Genomic DNA, 17460 nt, shown 5'->3' with positions numbered 1-17460 from the left:
GGCTGCCCGCCTTCGTCTTCAGGGAGTTGTTGTCTTCCCATACATCGACGACTGGTTTCTTGTGGCGAAGTCGAAGGAGAGTTTGACAACGCACATCGCCATCACTCTGCGTCTTCTCAGCACCCTGGGATTGCAGGTCAACCTGGAGAAGTCCCATCTGACTCCATCAAGGACAGTTCAATTCATAGGGGCTCTGCTGGACACAGATCAACACCGAGCATTCCTTCCTTCGCAGAGAGCAAAGGACATCATCAATCTGGTACAGCTTCTCCAAAGGCGGCAGTGGGGCACGGCTCAGCAGCTCCAGCGGATGCTGGGGCTGATGGCTGCGACGACAAGTGTGCTACGTTTCACAAGACTGTGAATGAGGGGACTGCAACTGTGGTTCTTACGCCATTTTCGTCCGCTCAGAGATTCGCCCCGAAAGAGGTTTTCCATCCCACCCGGGACTATCCAATCTCTGCAATGGTGGGGATTGGAGAGCAACATCTGTCAAGGGGCTCCCTTTCATCTACCAACCCCTACTGTGACTATTGCCACCGACGCTTCCATGTGGGGGTGGGGAGCTCACCTGGAAGATCTATGTGTGGGGGGCCAGTGGCCTCCGAAACTGAGTCGGTGCCATATAAATTACTTGGAACTGCTGGCGGTTCACTTCGCCCTTCGCTCCTTTCGCCCTCTGTTAGCAGGGAAGACTGTGGCACTGCTTACGGACAACACCACTGCCCTGTGTTATATAAACAGACAGGGGGGGACAGTGTCCCGCAGACTGTGCTCGCTGGCGATGGACCTCTGGACGGAGTGCCTCCAGTGGGACATTTTTCTGAAGGCAACACACCTGCCGGGGGTCCTCAACATTCAGGCAGACTCTCTCAGCAGGGGTGGAGCTCTCCCACACGAATGGGAACTGCAATGGCGGTTCCTGGAGCCGGTGTTCCAGCATTGGGGGTACCCACAGCTAGATGTCTTCGCCACAGCGGAGAACAAAAAGTGCCCCTTGTTTTGTGCCAGGGGAGGTGCGGATCCAGCCTCGCTGGGAGACGGACTCCTTCTTCAGTGGGGGGGCTGGTTCCTTTACATGTTCCCACCCTTGCCTCTACTGACAAGGGTAGTCCACAAGTTAGTTCAGGAGAAGCCACGTTGCATCCTGGTGACTCCTTGGTGGCCCCGTCAGAGTTCTCGATCCTGCTCCAGCAGTCGAGGGGGGTATTTTATCAGTTCCCGACAGATCCGGACCTGTTGTCGGCCCAGGGCGGGCACGTACTCCACCACAACGTGCCTCACCTGAAGCTGACGGCGTGGTTCATCGATCAGTAGGGTTTTCCACCAGGGTCCAGCAAGTCCTCCAAAGCAGCAGGAAGCCTTCCACTCGTGCCTCTTACGAGAGGAAGTGGAAGAAGTTCAGTAACTTTGTGGCTGACTCCCCTACGTCGCCTGACTCCGTTGGGCTTTCGGCAATTTTTGAGTTTCTTTTAGCCTTGGTGGATGAGGGGCTGGTATTCTCCTCCATCAAGGTTTATTTGGCGGCTATCTCTGCTTTCCATGTTTCAGTAGAGGGCTATTCTGTTTTCGCTCACCCTCACTCCAAGAGGTTCATGAAGGGACTGTTCCGCCTTCATCCCCCTTCCAGATCCCCTCCACAGTTGTGGGATTTGACTCTGGTTCTGGACAGGTTGACTCGTTGTCCTTTTGAGCCCATGGCAACATGTTCCTTGCAACTTTTGTCCTGGAAGACTGCATTTTTGGTTGCCATCACCTCAGCACGTCGTGCGGGGGAGCTCACGGCGATGCGCTGTGATTACCCCTACCTTGCCTTCAGGGAAGCGGGGGTCTCCCTAGCTCCAGACATTACTTTTCTTCCCAAGGTGGTTTCCCAATTTCATCTTAACTTAGAAGTTTGGTTACCCACGTTTTACCCTAGCCCTTCCTCGGATGAGGAGCGCAGGCTGCATGCCTTAGACGTTAAACGTGCCCTCTTGTTTTATTTGGATCGTTCACGGGGCTTTCGTAAGGACAACCAACTTTTTGTCTCCTACTCTGCCCCCAAGTTAGGGTTCAAGATTTCGTCTCAAAGGCTTTCCAAGTGGCTCACTGAGACGATTAAACTTTGTTATTTGTTGGCGAAGAAGCCTTTACCTGGACCTGTTCGTGGACACTCCACAAGGGCGATGGCCACGTCGGCGGCATTCCTGAAAGGTGTGTCCCTTTCTGACGTCTGCAAGGCGGCTACCTGGTCTTCTCCGCATGCCTTCATGAAGTACTACGCGCTGGACGTGCATGCTCAGCAGAGGACTCGGTTGGGAGCTGCGGTGCTGCAAGCTGTTTCTTCAGGTTGACCGTCTTCCCACCTCCAGGTATGCTTTGCTTGCTAGTCTCCCATGAGTGTGAAGCACAGAGACCACGAAGAAGATAGACAGGTTGCTTACCTGTAACTGTAGATCTTCGAGTGGTCATCTGTGCATTCACACTACCCGCCCTCCTTCCCCGCTGCTGACGGTCTCCCTCCAGTAAGAGGCTTTCGGCGGTCAGGAAGGAACTGGCGGGATCCCCGCGCTGGCGCTGGTGGGCATGCGCATTGGGACGCCTGCGCATGCCCATTGGCGCCGAGCGCGAAAAAATCCCGGGCTTTTTCAGGTACCGATTCGGGGATGGGCGCAGGCGCACTATCCCATGAGTGTGAACGCACAGATGACCACTCGAAGATCTACAGTTACAGGTAAGCAACCTGTCTTTATTCAAACATGCAAATTAAAGCTAGATCCTGCATATCATACATTTGGGCAGAGGCTGGAATGGATCACTTTCAGCTTTTTTTTTTTTAAACTGTAAACAGTAGCACAATCTTCTGTACTAATAATAGTTAGCATGACCATCATGCACAGTATATCAAATATACACACACTGATATAAGCCATTCACTTTCTGTTGCAGTAAGCTAACTACAGGATACAAACATAAACATGTGGAATCTCTCTGAGGGAAAACCTGCTTTGAGTGATTGGTGTTTTTGAGTGAGAAAAGGGCCAGCAGGAAAAAGTATTAATTATACCTCTCCACTTTCACTTGTCTACTCTAAATGGTGTTGTAATATGGTTATCTACTGGTTACACAACACAGAGAAAAGTGAGAAAGCATCCCCACACATCACTGAAGAATGTGCTAATATAATCATTCACCTCCTGGATTTTCCTTTGGAGACAGGAAAAACTAGAAGGAAAATGATTATGACCACAGTATCTAATGACTTGTGGATCCTCCTATAAACAGATAAATTGACATATAACTATGCAAAACAACCAAAACAACAAGCTACTGAGAAAATATTTACAAGGTTATGAATTACAGTCTCATATATGTCAAAGGCTATCTATCTACTAAGAAGAACCCAAAGTATGGCTCAATCTACAACTTGGACTATTAGCACAGCCCTGTGTAGAGTACTCTACAGAAACACACTCCAGAAACCTAGAGAAGACCTAGAGAAGATGGGTAATATAATATAGTTGTGTGTTCCTGGTAGATCACAACAGTCCCTAACAAAAACCCCTCAGGAGTTGGGTGACCTATTTTTTATATTTACTTGTTGCGTTTCTTCTGTTTTATTGACAAACCATTATGGAGCTGATTATTACATATTTGGGTATTCTGTTTTTTATGTGAAGTGCCTGAGAACTGTGGGCCATTAGACAGTCTAGGATTATTGTAAATAAATACACCCCTAGCCAGAATATGCTTTGACTGATCTGATTACTATACAGCAGCTGTGCTGAGCTGGGATTGGCAGTGTCAGGCTGCTTGGGGTAGTATGGAGGAAAATGAAAGAAGTTGCACATTTTGGTCCCTGTATCACTCGCTATCAAAAAGCACATTGCATGACAATTTCTGCAATACTTCCCCAAATACAGAATACATTTGTATTTTGTTTGTGGTTACAAAATCCCTGTGGTAACTGGCTGACAGACACAAGCTAGTGAAGTAATTTTAGGCTCAAGGCTACTCAATTTGTATCATGGTCGAGCAGGACCTTGGAACTCCCACATGCAAATTCTATCTGCTGGAACACACTGGACCCAGGATATCAAGATGGCAATGGCATCAGCCTCTCAGAATTATTGATAAATCATATTGAACCAGAAATTCATATCAGTTGACAAAGTTAAAATTAACCAGAGTGTAGTAAGTCTTAACGCAAATTCTTGACAGTTACATATTTTTGGAGATAGCGGCCATGAAAAGCTAGCCAACAATTACTTTCAGCAAGAAGTGGAATTCATGGCATTAATGCCAAGGATCAATTTGCCTTGATCCCTAGGAGACAAGGAAGTCACAAGATCTTATTGGGTTGTTGAAGCAGCTAATCAGGAGGAGTGCTTTGGCCTCACATATTCTGACCACACCTCCACCACTCAGACTTTTCCTCTGGCTGCTAATAAGTATGTTGTTGTTGTTGTTAATTGCTGCCTGGAACCTATTGACAAGAGCTTGATGATCAATGCAAGGGAGATTGGGGACAAGCAGGGCTTTTTTTGAGCAGGAACGCACAGGAACACCGTTCCAGCTGGCTGGGCATTAGGGTTTGTGGTCTAATATACAAATGAATTCCTGCTGGGCTTTTTCTACAAACAAGCCCCATGTGAAACAATGGTGACATCATGGGGTGTGGCCTAAGATGCAAATAAGTTCCTGCTGAGCTTTTTCTACCCAAAAAGCCCTGGGGACAAGGGTTTGAATTAGTGTGTTTGGGAGATTGTGGCCGTTCTGCTGAGGGAGAGGGAGAGTGAAATATTGCTTTGAAAGCTAGAGGGGGGGGGGATTCCCCTTTTCCTTACTGGACAGTGATTTTTTTTTAAAAAAGTGAGTGTGTGAGAGAAAGAGAGTGAGGTGAATTGGTACTGATTTATCATGCTTGGGGCTTTTAGATGAGGGTTTAACAAGCTGGAGCCATGAACCCTCCCCTGAAAAAAAACCCCTCATGTTTCTTTTACCCCACCTCTACCTTTTCTTGCATTTTACATCCTTTGTTAACAGGGATGTTGTTTTAATTGAGGTTTTATCAGTTTAAGAGGTTTGTGGCAGCTTGGCTCTGCTTTGCATGCCAGACATTCCCGCCTTTTTTTCTATCCCCACAAGCTCTATGCTTGCCATTGGCTTAGCATTTGCACAGATGGTTTTCTGTTTTACTAACCATCTTTTTAAATTGATTTATTGTATATTGATAGTTTTTTAAAAGGCACCTTGTTTAAGAAATTTAGTTTTAGGAACCCCCCCCCCATCCCATCTGCTCTCATCAATCCACCTTTCTCACTCCTCCCATCCTGCCTTTTGTTGTTTTCTTCTAAATTGCTGGTTGTCAACATCATTTTAAAAATAAGGCAGAGCAGGTTTTGACTGTTTGTCAGGGCTTTTGCTCTACTGCAGCCAAAATTTCTGTGCATTTACTTAAAGGGCCAATTGGATTTGAAGTGCAGATCATTTCATTTGGGAGCTTTTTGTGCAGAACTCTTTTTTTAAAAAAAATGAAGGTACGTTGAGTGTTTTGGGATGGTCATATCTGCACAGTCACCAGTTTGCAAAGAGAATCAGTTGCCATTTTGTACAGATAGAGTAGCGGCCATTTTGTCAGTGATTGACTTTTGCTGCTACTCAGACACTCGACAATGGTTGTGAGGCGTTTGTTCAAACTATGCAGATATATACTGATAAATAAATACAATATTAAATACTAATTTTTTTAAGGAGAGGATTTAGAGATTAGATCATTGAAATGGCACATGCGAGGCTTCTGAAAGTTCAAAATAAACAAAAAAGTTTTATTTAACTTGGAAGAGAAAAGCTTAGATGGAATCAGGTGTAGGATATATGAGGTGAACAGATAATAAAACTGAAGTAACTTTGTATTCACACAAACACCAGATAATTTGTTGCAGACAAGTGTTTTTGCTATTCAACAAGGTCTTTAAAACTTTGAAGAGAGAGGATTTCTTTTCAGTTTCTACTTAAATACTTAAACATAGGTTTCTGAGTTTTACTGACACATAAAGTTTAGAAGGCAGGAACATGCAATCAAATTCCCCAAATCCTTCCTTATACACAAACCAGGGATCACTCTTTTCTTGAAGCTATTTCCCTTCTTATTTGGGCAGAGATCACTTTTGTTTACTAGAAGTTATTTCCCTTTTTTATCTTGAATGAGGAGCCTCCTTGATCCACTCACTCTCTTAACCTCTTTCCCACTCCACAGTCAGTGCTTAACTGACTCTTCTTCAGCTGTCAGTTCCCAACTGTCATTCCTTAACTAACTCTCTCAACAGAATTCCATTCAAACAGCCTGACAGTCAAAAGTTCTCAGACTCTGTTAGGCATTAACCCTTAATGGTCCATCACAGGGTACCTCATTGCTAAGGGTATGACTGAGATGTACTTGGCCACATGCAGCAGGCAGTTGGTTCAACCACAGTGGCTTTGTTGGGAATTCAATAGTTCTGGGGGTTGCCGTTAGAAGCTTTGTAGGTTTAGACACACAAGGATCAGCTTGCCCTAGGTTCAGAGGGGGTTGAGGGGGTTGTAACCCCAGAAGCAGCAGGAGAGGTGGTTCAGGAGGTAGAAGAAGAAGAAGAAGAGAAGATATTGGATTTCTATCCCGCCCTCCACTCCAAAGAGTCTCAGAGCGGCTCACAATCTCCTTTACCTTCCTCCCCCACAACAGACACCCTGTGAGGTGGGTGGGGCTGGAGAGGGCTCTCACAGCAGCTGCCCTTTCAAGGACAACTTCTGCCAGAGCTATGGCGGACCCAAGGCCATGCTAGCAGGTGCAAGTGGAGGAGTGAGGAATCAAACCCGGTTCTCCCAGATAAGAGTCCGCACACTTAACCATTACACCAAACTGGCTCAAAAAACCTCAAAAAGGCAACAAGAGGTGCTGCTTTGGTGGTTGGACCACTATCCTAAGAGGATGGATGCAGCCAATTTGGAGGCAAGATTTAAGGTTGGTTTTAGGATTTTTTATTTAGGATCTAAGTGTTTTTATAAAGCAAGAAATTTGAAATCAGTTCTGAGTTTAAAGCAAGTAGAGATAAGTTAGCCAAGGAAAGAAGGGAAGGGAAGATTGCTGGGCCTTCTCCTGTGGTTCGGTTACAAAATCCAAGGATTTCTTCATTAGAAGTAGTTCCAAAGGAAGCCCAAGTGCTTATGACACATGATGAGCTTTGCTCTGTTCAGTATGCATCATTTGATGCAGCAGTAGATATGGTTAGGTCTTGCAGCCCAGGTGCAATGATGGGGGAGCATGACATAAAGTCTGCCTTTAGACTTCTACCAGTTCTCCCAGGGTTTTTTGATTTATTAGATTTCAGTCTGAGGAGCAGTTTTACTTTGACAAGGCATTGCCCTTGAGTTGCTTGATATCTTGCTTGGCTTTTGAGCACTTCAGCACCATGCTTGAGTGGGCATTTCATGAAAGAGCAGAATCTGATAAGGTCATTCATTACTGGATGATTCCTTATTTGCAGGTCCAGGGGGTTCTGACAAATGTGCCCAGCTTATGTCTAATGTTAAGGAATTGGCACATGAATTGGGAGTTCCTTTAGCTAAAAAAAAAAAAAAAGACTGAGGGTCCTGAGCAATGATTTGCATTTTGGGACATAGAGCTAGATATTAGCAGGCAGTTTTGTTACTTGCCTGAGGATAAGGTGGAGCACTGTAGAGTGATGTTGGTGAAATGATGTGATAGTCACAAAGTTACGCTGAAGCAAATGCAGGTAGTGATTGGACATCTTCATTTTGCCTGAAGGGTTATTGCTCTGGGGAGGGCCTTTTTACATAGACCTGCATAATTAATTCATTAATTGAATAAATTAGTTAAACTCAATGTTGTTGTCTTGTGCCTTCATTAGGGTGTGCTGAGGCAATAAATGTTTGCCTTCTGCAGTCTTGTATTTAGCTAGAAATAAAAGCACCTGTAATGTTACATCCCTTAGAAAACAATGGTTTAACCAGTTTTTAAAAAATGTGCCTGCCAGAAGAAACCCAAAACACACAATATGTGTGTATTATACAAATCCCAAAGACAATCCTCCACCCCTCCCTAACAGCAAAATTATTTAACTATAGGTTTTTCAACTATGTGTGAATCGATATGCTAGCTTAAAACAGTGAGACCTGGATCGCCTAGGACAGTCTGATCTCATCAGATCCTGGAAGTGAAGCAGTGTCAGCCCTATTCAGCAGAGTTTCTCCATGTAAGTCATCTCCCCTCATTACAGTTTCTTTCCTGCCCCCCCCCTGCCTGTCATCACGCCCCCCCCCATTTTTTCCATGAGCTCTCTCCTTCCTCCCCCCCTCCTGTCATCACCCCAACATTATAGCTTTTTAGTTGCTTCCCCTGCCCCTTTCCCTCCCCCTGCTAAACCCCATCCTAGGTTTTACCTTTGAGTGCTGCTGGGCTGGTAAAAGTCATTTAAAATAAATAAAATGTCTATAAAGAAATAAAAAGGGGGGCGATGGGAAACAGTGTGCTAATGTATGTAAACCCACACTATTGTCTTTATTTGGGATACTGGGGCAAGAAATTGATCCAATACATAACATGTGCATAGTAGGAATGTTGTCCAACCAGGACAGTTAACATAAGCTCCATTTGAATAGAGTCATCCTGATTGCAATTTCTGTAGACAGTGTTTCAGTCAGTGAATGCCTCATTTCCCTTAGAGGATTCTGAGAAGGTTTTCTCGATCCTATAGAAACATAGGTCCTATTTGCGTCAGCTTTTCCATAATGTATCACTGTGGCTACTAAGCACAGGAGTAAAGAAATCCAGTGTGGTATAGTGGTCAGACTGTTGGACTAGGACCAGGGAGACCCTGGTTAAATTCCCGCTCAAGTCATAGAAGCTTTCTGGCTGACTGAGCCTGTCACTGTCCCTGAATTCAATCTACCTTATAATAGGCTGGGAAATAATGGGTGATAACAGACAGGCAGTTTGGGGTAGATGGGAGGTGTCCAGAATTGGGACAGCTCAAAAAGAGCCTCCCAAAGTCTCCAAATGTTTAGGCGGGAGGCGGTCTGCAAGGCAGCTTGGCTTAATCAGACAGGGGGTGCCTCAGAAGCCGGCAGGGTGGTAGACAGGATTTGGGGGGTCAGGGGGCCTGGGGATTTTTGAGAAGGCACTCAAACTCCCCTGCCCAAGCCCCTTCAGCTGGCTGAGGGCTGCACTCTCCAGTCTCCACCTCCCTCCTGTCCAATGTTCCCTCTAAGCTGAGTTAATGTAAGCTAGCTCACAGATCTTCATCGTGGTCTCTGTGCAGTCCCACATATGGGTTTATCCGCCAGGATTGAGCCCATCTCGGAGAATTCAAAGCAATCCTAAGCGTTGTCTTTGGCGTGCCTTTCCCCTCGTCCCGGGGAGGGGGCAGCGACTGCGCATGCCCAGACGAGGGGGAGGCGGCCAACCCACTCAGTTTCTTCTTTACCGCCATCCGGAAAACACCTATCTTGCTGATCTCCCGCTTCATTGCAGTCCTTTCACCTGATCTTCGTTCCCGTTCTTCGTTCCCGATTCCTCCTCTCTTCATTCTGGTATCGTTTAAAAAAAAATCTTTCTCTTTACTTCGTTTTTCGACCTCCTCTCCCCCCCCTCTCTTTCCGGGCGGATGGAAGGGAAGGAAAAAGAAAAAATTACTTTTAAGCAGTGCGTTCGCTGTGCAGCGAAAATACCATCTACCGACGGGCATTCTCTTTGCCTTTTCTGCCTCGGGGAAGCACACCGAACAGATTCTTGTGTGCACTGTAGCCAGTTCGGCAAACAGGCGAGGAAGAACTGCGCGGCAAGACTCAAAAGCCATTTGCTAGAGTCGTCCCTACGCCTGGTAATGGCGCAAGCTTCAGTCTCGCAGTCCTCGCCGTCTTCCCTGCTTCTAAAGGGAATGACTCAGCTGGTTGCTTCCGTGGTGCAGGCTCCCAGCAAGCATAAATCCGGCAAGCATCACAAGAAATCAGACAACGCCAAGAAACGGCACTGTACCGAGTCGACCCCGAGGGACCCGTCGAATTCGACTCCGAGCAACCCTTCGAATCCGAAGTCTCCCAAGAGGCAAAAACTCGGCCACAAGGCTCTCGAACCCGTTGCCGCGATTCGACCTCCTCTCGAACCCGTCGTTACAATTCGGTCCCCTACACCTCGGCCTCCTACACCTTGGCCTGCCACAGCTGCTGCTGCCTCGACTCGGACCACCCCGGCTTCGAAATCCACCTCGACTCCGGCCATCACTCCACTGGAAATCGTACGCATTAGTTCGAGGTCTCCATCGGTGCACGAGTCGCTGCCAGACCAAATCCTAGGTATTGAGTCTCCGACTTCGATCAGGAGTCAACGTCTGATTCCCCTCGAGGACCACTTCCGTGAGCTCCCTACGCTCCAGCCGAGCACTACTCCTGTGTTAACCAGGAACCCCTCGACTCCGAGAGAACCCCCTCGACTCCGAGATGATAGATCCCGAAGTAGATGCAAGGACCATTATTATTATTACTCTCCTTCGAGGTCTAGATCTCCATCACCTCGCGGATACTATAGATACCCTAGATCACCTTCTCCCGGCTTCTACAGACATCGCACCTGGGAGCACTCTCGGTCCCGCGAAGACTCCAGATTCCGAGAGAGGCCCTACTACAGGGATCACTCCCGCGAACGCGACCATCCTCGGTACCGAGACCGGTCTCCTCAGAGGCCCCACCATGATCACCATCAGTACCGTGATCACAGGCCTAAACTACCTTCTCCTATCAATCTGGCGCAGCCTCCTAGACTCGAGCCTCCTGCACCAGAGCAAGTCAGAAAAACTGCAGAAGTTGATACCATCGAGGACTCAGAGGCTGAGCAATCTGTATCATCCAATTCCTCAGCTTCAGACCTCCACTCTCCAGACTCAGACATAGCCAAGCCAGCAGACCTCTCACCATCTGAAGGGCCTAAGTCTTACCTGGACCTGCTATCTAACATGGCTACATCTCTTAACGTAAAACTGACAACAGACGTACCAAGAGTCTCTGACATGGTCTATGACCTGGTACATGCAGACCTCCCTACAGGATCATCCTTTCCCATGCTCCCAGTCCATCTGGAGACTTTAAAGGAAGCCTGGGACAAGCCAGCCTCTGTACCTCCGACGTCCAAGAGAGTTGAGGCACTCTACAAGGTGCATGCGCCAGAGTCGAAGTTCCTCTTCAACCACCCGGCTCCCAACTTTATGATCGTCCACTCTTCCTCAAAATCTTAGCAGACGAAGCACCCTGTTCCTCCTGAAAAGGAGGGCAAGAAACTAGACACCATTGGGAGAAAAATTTACTCCCTCACCACTGCCACTACCAAGATACATAATTATATGGCATATTTCTCTGCCTATGCCTACAACCTTACATCACAACTGACCTCTCTGGTCACAGCCCTTCCAGAAGCTACCCAAAAGCAAGCCAACCATGCTCTACAGGAGCTTTCCAGAGTGACCAAACAACAAATTAACACTGCTCGCCATGCAGTCCAATGCTCCTCCAGGACCCTAGCTTCAGCCATCGCTCGCTGCCTGGCTCAGGTCTTCTTCTCTGCAGCCGGACATCAAATTCAAGATTGAAGATCTACCGTTTGATGGCCTAGGCCTATTTAATGCTACAACGGATGACATACTCACCAACGTCGATGATAGCAGAAAAAGAGCGAAGTGGCTAGGAGTCACCCAGCCTCTATCCACATCCAAACAAAGACCTTGGAAGCCTAATTATTTCAAACGCTCTAGATCTCCACGCCAAAATGAGCCCTGGAGATGCAAGCCTACTCAGACTAAGCAGCCATTCCAACAGAGGGCACGCCCGCAGACCACGAAGAAGACAACACCGACCAATAAGCAGTCTCTTTGGCCCCCCCTGCTCCTCTCCCAACACCTCATCGCCCGGACATCAGACTACAGCCGTTCTTCCACAACTGGGAAACCATAACATCCGACTCCTGGGTACTCTCAATCATTCTAAACGGGTACTCAATAGAGTTCAATTTGACCCCAACTCACCGCAGGTTCATCACTACTCCTCCGTCACCCCATCTCCTCCAGGAAGTAGCAACCTTGCTGGCCAAGGGGGCTATAGAACCAGTCCCCCCCCAATATCATCGCACCGGCTTCTACTCCCGCTACTTCCTTGTTCCGAAGAGGGACGGGGGCCTGCGCCCTATACTAGATCTCAGAAAACTCAACCACCATATTCATCACAAGAAATTTCGGATGGTCACACTCCAATCCATCCTCCCGTTGATCCCAGAACAGGCTTGGATGGCCTCGATAGATCTCCAAGATGCATACTTTCATCTTTCCATCAGCCATCATCACAGGAGATTCCTCAGATTCGCCATAGGGGATCTACACTACCAATTCCATGCTCTCCCTTTCGGCCTCTCTACAGCCCCGAGAGTATTCACGAAGTGCATGGCTGTGGTAGTAGCAATTCTGAGACAACAGCGCATCTCCATTTACCCATATATAGACGACTGGCTAGTCGTCTCCCATTCCAAGGAACAGCTTCAGTCTGATGTCTCCGCGACCCTGTCCCTCCTGGCCACTCTGGGCCTTCAAGTCAACACTTCCAAATCGCACCTAACCCCTACTCAATCCATTCAATTTATAGGGGCTCATCTTTCGACTCTGTCCTGCAAGGCGTATCTACCAATAGACAGAGCACAGCACATCATCTCTCTGGCCAGAGACATTATCCGACATCGCTCCCAGACAGCTTTCACCTTTCAGAGGATGCTAGGCCTCATGGCCGCCACCACCTCTGTTCTCCTGTTTGCCAAACTGCACATGCGTCCTCTTCAGCTATGGTTCGTGAGGACTTTCCACCCTCAGCGCCAACATCAGCTCACTGTGCTCACTGTTCCATCTCACATCATTCCCTCTCTCAAATGGTGGACGGTGCGCCATCACCTTCTCAAGGGGATGTCCTTTATTCAGACTCCTCCCTCGGTGATTGTCACTACGGATGCTTCAAAGTGGGGATGGGGAGCCCACTTAGGACAACTCACAGTACAAGGTCAGTGGACAGAATACGAACGCTCCCTTCACATAAATTGTCTGGAGTTGATGGCTGTCCACAGGGCCCTGAAATCTTTCCTTCCGTCGCTTCACAACAAGCATGTCCAAGTCACATCGGACAACATCGTGACTGTCTTCTACATAAACCGGCAGGGGGGCACTGCTTCTGTCAGACTCTGCAAGACAGCTTTGAGTCTATGGCACTGGAGCATTGCCCACGGCATTTTCCTATCTGCAGTGCATCTACCCGGAGCCCAAAATGTTCAGGCGGACACTCAGTCGACACCCCATCAACGATCACGAGTGGTCCATCAACCGTCCTTATCTCCTTCCGTTATTTCAGACGTTCGGTGCACCGGACATAGATGCCTTTGCGACACCAGACAACACACAATGCCCACGCTTTTTCACGCGAGGCCAGCCATCTCCACTGTCAGCAGGGGATGCCTTCCTACAATCCTGGAGCGGCCCAATGTTGTACATGTTCCCACACATTCCTCTCATTACGAGAGTATTGCAGAAAATTATGACAGACAGTGCAAACTGCATCTTAGTGACTCCATGGTGGCCACATCAACCGTGGTTCACCACTCTCCTCCTGCTGTCCCACAGTCGCTTTCACCGCTTCCCACAAGCTCAGGACCTTCTCTCTCAGCAGAGGGGCAGGGTCCTCCATCACAACCCTACTCTCCTCCGCCTTACAGCATGGAGAATCAATTCCTAACCTTCACGCCAGAGGTCCGTCATATCATCCTCAATGCTAGGAAACCTGCTACCAGGAAATCCTATACCCTCAAATGGAAACGCTTCTCTAAATATGCTGAATTACATTCTTTTCGACCTGAGTCAGCCAATATCAATCAGATTTTGACTTACACCCTGACTCTCTCTAAGACCGGACTATCTCACTCCTCCCTGAAGGTGCACCTGGCAGCTATCTCTGCATTCCATCCATGCATTGATGGCTCCACTGTATTCTCACACTCCGCCACCAAGGCCTTCCTGAAGGGAATCCTTCACCTCCACCCTCCAATCTGCAAAATACAACCTGCTTGGAGCCTATCCCTAGTCCTCAGTCAGTTGATGAAGCCACCATTCGAACCCATGGCTTCCATCTCTTTACACCTTCTGACGAGGAAAACTGCCCTTCTAGTGGCCGTTACTACTGGCAAACGAGCCAGCGACATCTGCGCTTTCAGGGCGGACCCTCCGTACACTGTTTTCCATCATAACAAGGTGGTGCTACGCCCAGATCCCGCCTTCTTACCTAAGGTGGTATCCCCTTTTCATCTAGGGAAACCTTCCGTCCTGCCTGCGTTCTTTCAAAACCCTATGGACGCGGCCCAACGAACTCTTCATCACCTAGACGTACATAGAGCTCTGGCCTTCTACATCGACAGAACTAAACAGTTCCGACAAGACAATAGACTTTTTGTATCTTATGCTACCCATAATCAGGGTGCTAGAATCTCTACCCAAAGATTCTCCAAGTGGATTACATCCACCATATCTTTATGCTATGAACTGGCTAAGCAGCCCGTACCTGAGCACTTGCGAGCTCACTCCACCAGAGCGGTCGCAACCTCAACAGCCTTCTGTAAGGGCGTTCCGATGGAGGACATTTGCGCTGCTGCGGTCTGGTCGTCCCCATCTACCTTCGCCTCGCACTACGCTCTCGACGTTCGTGCCCGGCGTGACACATCCTTTGGGCAGGCTGTGCTGAGATCGAGCTTCGACTAAAGTCATCTGTGACCTTTGTGAGTACAAATTTATTCTACTTAATCTACTCTAACTTGCAGATCTTCTTTACAGATCCAGCACCCGCCTCCTGCAAGGTAGCTTGCCAGTCACCCATATGTGGGACTGCACAGAGACCACGATGAAGATGGACAGGTTTCTTACCTGTAACTGATGATCTTTGAGTGGTCATCTGTGCAGTCACACATACCCACCCAGCCTTCCCCGCTGCTGGACTTTAACATCATTGCATTTAATACACCTACCTGGCGGCGGGAAGAAACTGAGTGGGTTGGCCGCCTCCCCCTTGTCTGGGCATGCGCAGTCGCTGCCCCCTCCCCGGGACGAGGGGAAAGGCGCGCCAAAAATAACGCTTAGGATTGCTTTGAATTCTCCGAGATGGGCTCGATCCTGGCGGATAAACCCATATGTGTGACTGCACAGATGACCACTCGAAGATCATCAGTTACAGGTAAGAAACCTGTCCTTTTTTAGCCTCCAGCTCACATATTTCTGTCTTAGCTCAGGAAAAATGACCCTAGAGCAAATTAATTTATGCAGTAGCTCACAACGTTAATGCCAGTAGCTCACAAAGCAGAATTTTTGCTCACAAGACTTCACAGCTTAGAGGGAGTATTGCTCCTGTCCCTTCCATTTCAATGCCAGGGAAAGGGTGGTGGAGCAGATTGACAGGTATAATATAGTGGGTTCTATGCAATGATGAGGAGAGGTGGTAGTGATCATAGCTCTTTTATTGAATACAGCATAGTGTGGGCTGCCTCAAAAGACTGAAGACTGGGCCCACAGGGCCACCTATATATACACACAAAGTTCCTGTGCTAGCATGCTATTGGACCATTCAAACCAGCAGGGGGCTCATGATTGGAGCAGGGCAGCAGGAATTTGGATCCTACTGCCCATTGTTCCTGAATCTCCAAGCTCAGTCCTAGAGGCTCCAATGAGCCAGGCAAGAACTCCATATAATAGATACAATTCCAACCATATATACAACAGCAGGTAAACAGGCACCAGAGGCTGCACTCCTATGACAGTCCTCTGGCGTGATCGTGATCAGTGCTGGGCAAGGGGGCAGCAGCAGCAGGAAGGATGAGCGAGCCATTGAAAGAGTGGCTGCAGTCACTGCTGCCATCGCCTCCTCTCCCCCTTCCTTTCCAGATTGAGTGGGAAGGACACATTGGGTGATTTCAAACCAGCACGTTGGTCTATAATCACCTAATGTATGCTGTAATCACCCAATGTGTGCTAGATGATGGGCAGGATAAATATATGCTAAGTCAATAAATGTTTTGCTTGTATTCTGTGGCAAAGTCAGATTGGAGCAAGATTTAGGCATCATGTCTGCCCTACAAGGAACAGCGAAAAATTATTTGCTGATACTCACTGGCAGAAAGGAAAGGCTCTGCAATCTAGTGTGAGAGAGGCAAATGTTTAATGCTTTGTTCCTCATCCCTGCAATAGGCAAATGTCTCATTTGCAGACTAGGGCAGGAGAACAGAGTCAGGGTTTGCCACCTCCAGTATTAGTAAGAGTAAACAGAGACTCTTTCTCAAGGCCATACCAGATAAGACATGAACTATCTGAGATAAAGATTCTCAGCTGTAGGTGAGAATCATTAACTAAGCATCTGTTTTACCATCTTTACCACACACAAAAAAGAACCAAAGAAAAGAGAAAGATAACAATCTTAGCCTGAGCAATTGTCTTGTCAGCAAATCCACAAATTTAAAGAGAAAGGGTGGTTTATTTTTTAAAAAAAGGATACTTCCATACTAGGGTTGCCAGGTGAGGCCTGAAGATCTCCCACTTTTACAACTGATTTCCAGGTGGCAGAGATCAGCTCCCCTGAAGAATGGCTGCCCTGGAGAAAATGGTGGACTCTTTGGCATTGCACCATGTTGAGTCCCCTCCCCAAACCCTCCCCTCTCCCGGATCCACCTCAAAGTTTCCAGATATTTTCTGACCTGGCAACCCTACTGCTTACTCTGCTCATTGAAGACTGTCCTCCCCCTCCCCAGCATACTTAACTTTCTGCATCTGAGCCAACTGGAAGAAAAAGGATTCAACTATCAGAGTACAGTAAGGTAAATCATGGGTACTTTGGCACTCCTCACTTTCTCCCCATTTGAGGATCTGAAGAAAGAAGGAAAGGAGCAAATTTCACTTGCTGTGATACAGGAATACTTTATCTTCCCTATTTTAATGGGATGCTCTCAGTGAGTTGCACAATTCCTTATACTGTCATCACAATTGAGTGGAAAACAACAAAAATAGTTGCAGAGGAAAATGTGTCCCTCACAGAAAGCAATATCAACAAATAATAGAAAAGAGGATCCCAGTAGGTCAATTACTATAATAAAATTGATAAGAAGAAACTAATTGAAAATGACTGGGATAACATTTCTAAGTTCATCAGTATAATGTGTGTACCTAAGTCCAATTATTTATTGTTTTAAATGAAAACTCTCTTTGCATTTAGAGCAAAGAATGATAGCGAGGGGAATGCATAACCCTAGCTATTTTTCTGCTCTAGATCACTCCCCAAAAGGATTTTTCCAGATTTGCTTGCTCATAAAATTTCTTTGGGGAGAAAAAGTCACCAGGAGGAAGTGATATGGCACTGATCAATTATCAT

Source organism: Heteronotia binoei, chromosome 1 (assembly GCF_032191835.1).
Source record: "Heteronotia binoei isolate CCM8104 ecotype False Entrance Well chromosome 1, APGP_CSIRO_Hbin_v1, whole genome shotgun sequence".
NCBI lineage: Eukaryota > Metazoa > Chordata > Lepidosauria > Squamata > Gekkonidae > Heteronotia > Heteronotia binoei.
The sequence above is the reverse complement of the archived record's forward strand: the minus strand, read 5'-3'. Positions refer to the sequence as shown.